This window comes from Diuraphis noxia, unplaced genomic scaffold (genome assembly GCF_037042655.1).
Source record: "Diuraphis noxia isolate RWA-SAM2 unplaced genomic scaffold, SU_Dnox_SAM2 contig0009, whole genome shotgun sequence".
Lineage (NCBI taxonomy): Eukaryota > Metazoa > Arthropoda > Insecta > Hemiptera > Aphididae > Diuraphis > Diuraphis noxia.
The window spans coordinates 233,693-240,184 of record NW_028301719.1 but is presented as its reverse complement, the minus strand read 5'-3'; the positions used below and the strand labels follow the sequence as shown (position 1 = coordinate 240,184).

The following is a 6,492-nucleotide window of genomic DNA, read 5'->3' as shown; positions in this document are numbered from 1 at the left end:
TAATAAATCGCAGCCTTGTCTAGGTAACTATTTATTTAATACAATTTACTTAGTTCATATTAAAGTTATACATACTGATAATTTTGTACACAATTTCGATCGAGGAACTGAATTAAGTTAGAGCGGTAAATACATTTTGCACCTTCTGAATTTTATCGAAATTACGCCCATGTTTTATACTAATACTATTCAACGGTAAAGAACAGTTGTTGTCTGTAGACTAATAAATGTCAGATTTAATATTTTATAATATGTATAAAAAAAATTGTGACCGTTGTTGTTGTGCTTAAGACATATAACATGTTTATCAATTATAATTAGTTAATTTTTAAGTATTCTATAATTGATAGACTTTCTCCAGGTGAATTATTTGAAGAGAGGAAGTTATCTGATACATTATGTGCTCTTAAAGTAAGTAATAAAGTGTGCATATTATTATATACTTTCCCTAGTGCGTACGAATCGGATTGTACACAGTACACTTGGCCTCAATAGTAATTTATTAATTTATTAATGAGGTACTGTTTATGATGCGTAGTGTTGAAATAATGCAAATCGATTCCGCGGGTACTCTCTAGTATTACATTACATTATTATTTATAGTGTTCCTAGTACCTTCTAGATTTACATTTTACCCAAAAAACATTTACTTAAAATATCTATTTGTTCATTAGTCGTGTAAGTAATACATAACTGTAACCTACAATAGTACAATAATATGAGTAATATGAAAAAATTAACCTTAAAATACTATTACACCAACGTTTCCAGTTCACGTTAGAATATATATAGGTATGAATTTTTATTTATTTCCATATCGTTATGAATTAAATTTTAGTAAATTATTATTATTAGTTATTTTTAGATAGAATAAAATGTACAAACACGATGTACGAATGAATTATTAAAAAAAAACAAACCTTAATTGAACTAAAAATCAAAAATGGTAATTTTTATAAATCATATTATATAAGTTAATATTATATTGTATTAATATTATACGCAAACTCGTTCATAACAAATATCATCTGTAAGACATTAGAATTATTTAAAAATGAAGTAATAGTAATTTAAATCAATTATTTTGATGTATGTTCGTTAAATTATATTATATACCTATACAAACCAAAATAATGATTAATAAAATACTTACAACAATTGATTTAAGTTAATTATTTTTGTACATAACTAACGTGTTACTAAATAAATATGGTATAGGTATGACCTATTTAGTGTACATTACTAATTAAATTATAATTTATGATTTTAATTCCTAGGACTAAAATGTTCATCTCTATATGTATACATTTTACAACGATCAAATATTTAAATTACAATTTTACCAGCGAGTATAATATTACGCCAAAATACGGTCGTGCTTGTAGCTATTTAAAAATAAAAATATATAATGGGATGTACCATAGTGCTTATTAAACCATAAACCATGTTAAGGATTATTGTCCAGAAATATAAACGGGAAAAATTATCAAAATAAATAATACCTACAAATTTATTATTATAGTTGATTTATTTTTTATCAAAATAAAAAATGTTTACAGGTCCATTGTATGTACCTGTTCATTTTTTTTGAACATAACGAGGATTGTTGGAATTTAATTGATTGCCGTGGTTGTTGAGATTCGCTTGATCCTTGGATCCTTGGTATCCAGCAGGATGACCCTGACCGGTTTGCGTATGGTTTGGGTTGCACTGATTAGTGCGGTTTGCTTGATTGCTTGATTTTTGATCCATATCTGAAACAGAAAAAACAATATTTTTAATCATGTAGATATATTCAATTATTTTATTGCCAATTAAAAAATAATTAATAATAAAAATTCATTACACAATATTATAAATCTATAGCTTGGTAAGATTAAAGTAAATTTAAATATTTAAATAATATATGTATTTACTTTACTACACGTATTAATGATAAAATTAGCAACAGAACATATTTTTGAACCTCAAATTCAGTGATTGAAATATCTATTTTATTCTTATCGGTGCGAGACAAAATTAAAAATTAAAAATATATAAATCATATACTAAGTTTAATAATTTAAACCCGTAAATTAAGTCATCAAAATCAAAGTCATAATGTATAGTCGAGTATAATTTTTTAAAAACATGATCACCGTTTTAATTTCATTTGTTCGACTCTACGTGGTCCAACGGTTCAAGTTTATAATATTTTAATAATCCAAATAATTAAAAAGAACTTGTATCAACAATTATTAAATGTAATTCAATGACTTACTTGTAAGCTTGAAAATTTGGTTCAAACGAAAGACTGGAGACAATTTCAACGAAACGTTAAAAATTACGAACTTTGCAGTGACAACGAAATATTAACATATGACAATCGAGCAGTCGCTGCTCCCTTATTTATATCAAATCATATCCCCCACTTTGAACGCAATATTTTGACTACGATTTGAATTTTACACAACTAAATATTTCGTAAAATATTCATTTCTATTAATTAGTAATAATGATTGATTCCCAATTCACGGATGAACGAAGAAATTCAAACGTACTAAACACCTTGAACGCAGCTTTCAGACCGGATGCTACCTGCACTATCGCATAGGTTCTCAAATTCTTATAAACAGACTAATCTATACAACAAATCTAAATTGTGTATACTAATTGTGTTGCTGGTATCAAGCATGATCAATAAAAAAAAAAAATTGATCCAAAATTAAATTGATATAATATTCATTTATTTAAATACGGCTATTCTATTTTTGACTATTTTATTCGATATTCCTCGACAAATCCGTATCAGGTAATGAAATAAAACTGATTTTATTTACGATTTTTGTAATCTCTTCTTATTCAAATATCATACCGACATATAGTGATGATTTGGCTATTTATCATAAACCTTATACTAATAAGTATAAGGGTCTATGCTATTTATATATAAATGTGGGTATAACAAAATAAAATAAAAAATAAATTTTTAATTTCAGTGTAGACTGTGTAGAGAACTACAGTAGTCACTCGATAGATCGAAATTCAAGGGACTGAGTTAAAAATTTGATTTATAGAAGTTTTCGATTTACCGAGTGTTTAAATAGTTGAGGAAAAAAATATTAATTCAAATTAAAGAAGTGCAAAATTGTAGGTATGTACATATTACATATTTTATTAATTATAAATACATATTATATTTTACGATTATTAATTGACATTTATTTATTATATTATTATATTTTACATATTAGAGAAATCTGTTTTTTTTTTTTTTGTGATAAATTGATTACCACAATCTGGTCCATAGCGTTGTCTGACTTACTGATGGCAAGATTTTGATTCGAATTATAGAGGAGGGTCGTGAAATAAAAATTCGAATTATAGAGTGTGTCCCACCAACAGACATTTTAAATTATCGAGGGGACCGGACACCGGAATACATGTATTTTCTTCTAATTTATTATTATAGAGGTTGTTTCAGAGGACTTTGAGTTTAGTTCGATTTATGGAGTTTTTCGAATTATCGATTGACTACTTTTTATAGAATTATAACGAAGACAGATAATCTTATGATGATTGTAGAAACACTTTATACATAAATAATTTTATAATATTTATGAATACGTTTTGGTGGTTGATTAGTAACATACTTATCATAACCTATATCGACGATTCAAATAGGCTTTATAATAATATTAGTTTATAAACGACTTAAATAAAAATCTCCTTCACTACCTACTGATCCAAAAAAAAAAAAAAATCAGAACAAAACTAAAATGATTTTTCCAATGAAACTGCAATATATAAATTATATGACATAGAATATCAATAAATTATAAGACAATTATTTGCAGTACAAGTAGGTATAATGCAAATATTATATTATTATCAGGTGTCGTAAATCAAACTTAGATAAATTAACATTCCTTTAGACTTAGATCATATCACAATCATACACATGAACATTACACGACGACAATTAATATTATGAATAAATCAATATTCATCCAATTACATTCAAATATTATATAGAACACATGAAAATTCAAATATTTGGCAATAAAAGTGAGGACTCATTCTGTCATTCGGATTGTCATTGTCATTCTATATTGTTATTGTCGTATTGTTGTTTCGCAGTAGCAGCATGTTAATTTCTTTATTATAATTGATAAATTAATATATAAATAAGATAAAATTGAAATAATTTAATTAACGTTTGATTCATAACACCCAAATAAACTCGTACTGGAAATATAAACAATTTATTAATATTATAAAATGAAGAGTATATTATTTACACATTACAATAAACACATAGCACATTTTATGCTCAGCAGATCACGTTTAGCTCCGTTAGTTTAAAATTTAGAGTAAATTGACGTCTTACAAAAATTAAAGGTAACATTATTATCGAGGGCATGACGTAGGCTTTTTATCATATTTTAATTTTCAAGTGAGTTATGTGTATTTTAAAATATACAAACAATTTAAAATTTTAAACCAATGTATATGCCAAAACTGTGATTAACCCAGAACTCTGCAGACAATTAAACAAATATTGTAATTATAATTTAAAATGTCAGTAGTATACTTGAAATTCATGAATTTTAGTTTTAATCTCAGATGTTTTAAACATAAGTAAAAATAATATTGACAAGTACGAAAATCGTTTTGAATTATTCGGAGAAAATCTAATCGCCGACGAAATAAAGACTAATAATACTTACGTATGTAGGCGATAAACAACTTAAAATAAGGTTCAACCATGAAGGAATGTCCATCGCGCAAATAAACTATTAAAAAAAAAACATCTCGTTTGTCTCAAACACAACTTGTTAAGTTTCGTATAGAATTAATGATGTTCTTAAATTTTTTTTTTTAGCTACCTACGCCGTTGAAATGAAACAAAAATAATATGCAATACCATTCATATCCCGCCTATCGTTATTATTCTAATTTTTATATTTTTGATTTGGTTTTGTCGCGCGTCGAGTGAGATTCAATGCTGCTACCGACGATATATATTTTGGACGCTTCGAACTGATGTTTTGGAAAACAAAGTTGCTTTAGTTTAGCGACTGAGAGTTTGATTTGGCGTAAGTACATTTTCTATTTAGACGTTTTACTCTTCCTTTTTTCCCCCGAGTTTCTTTAATCCCGTTTTAAACTGCTAAGTTGTGACTTAAAACTGTAGACGTATATTATTAATTGACTCATTCTATAAGTTAGTTCTATCGGTTTAGTGACATAATCTCATAATCTGTTAAGCTTTAATTCTTAAAAGAAATGAAAAAAGGGTGTCAACGGTTAATCATTTTTGAATTATACAAAAAAAAAACACAAAATTGTTTTGGTCAGAAACTTTTTTTTGCCTTTTATTATTAAGTTAAATATTAAAATTAATGAAATTCGTCTATACTGTTGACCATATAGTATTATCTAAACCCTAATTTTCTACCAGAAATCATGGTCATCAAAAAAAACATTTATACTTTTGAAGGGGTAACGTGAGACACAAAATCTTATGTCATCTAAATACTATAATACTGTAATCCATCATCGATGTACTTGGAACTTGGATGTTAAATATTAATAATAAGTGTATAGCTATCAATAAACTTTAAGCAATTGGAAATTTCAATCAAAAAAATTAAAATAAATGTTTACATGTGCAGACATTTACGAGCGCCCGTTTCTCCGTCAGAGTCGTGACGACACGATTTTTCATCCATCAGGTCGACCGTACTACAGATCAGACTACTCTACGGTGCGTGAGAGTTTTTCGTGTGAAAAACGTGCTTCAAACGAAAAATTACGCTTTTCATTTATGAACGGTGTTGAACACACACACTATAATCATCACTGACGACTAGAAGTAAGTTTTCCCTGCAGCGTCTGGTCACGGCTTCTATACCGTCACTACCGGTCCGGAAGTAGGTCGGCTGTTCCTGCACTGCAGTTTGCCTATACCTTCAAACAGAGGAACAGCGGTGCCACGTCTGACGCCGACATATTATTGTACGCCGGCTGTCGTTTGAGCATCTCTATTGTTAGTCTTGACCTTTTTTGAGAGATAGTTGCGCATCATTCGATTTTTGGGTTACCTATATATATCGTTTGCGCATTGGCCGTTTAATAAAGGTCCTACATCATTTGCGTATCAATATTATTCAACAAGAGAAATGAAAAGAAGGTGATGTACACCCCAATCGCAAGTTATTGTTTTCTGACTTTGGTCTTAAAATAATTTGCCATCTCTAAACTTATTCACGTGATATAAAATTTTCAAATATTGCATATTATGTATAATCATGTGATATTATACAATGTACCGGGTAAAAATGTAGTTTTGTAGAATTAAATTTTCGAGTTAATGGTTGTTAAAATTTGAACTTAAAATGTTTAAGTATATTAATATTATTTGGGACAGACGATGCGCAAATGATATACGGCCGCTGACCTATATCCAAACCGATAGTGACGCTATAGACCGTCGGCCCCCGTCCGGAT

At 28.0% G+C, this 6,492-nt stretch overlaps 3 long non-coding RNA genes across 3 annotated transcripts; 2 read left to right on the top strand and 1 right to left on the bottom strand.

Annotated features, from left to right (window-relative positions):
• The first annotated feature begins 626 nt into the window (after positions 1-626).
• Positions 627-1,673, top strand: LOC149054180 (uncharacterized). The gene is made up of 3 exons (XR_016192310.1): positions 627-792; positions 856-946; positions 1,560-1,673. It is a non-coding gene; the product is annotated as an uncharacterized LOC149054180 (long non-coding RNA).
• LOC149054179 (uncharacterized) lies at positions 1,510-2,449 on the bottom strand. The gene is made up of 2 exons (XR_016192309.1): positions 2,261-2,449; positions 1,510-1,754 (listed from the first exon to the last, which is right to left on the bottom strand). It is a non-coding gene; the product is annotated as an uncharacterized LOC149054179 (long non-coding RNA).
• A 567-nt stretch (positions 2,450-3,016) lies between these two features.
• Positions 3,017-6,076, top strand: LOC149054178 (uncharacterized). Its single transcript, XR_016192333.1, has 3 exons — positions 3,017-3,133; positions 4,865-5,078; positions 5,658-6,076. It is a non-coding gene; the product is annotated as an uncharacterized LOC149054178 (long non-coding RNA).
• Positions 6,077-6,492: the final 416 nt, after the last annotated feature.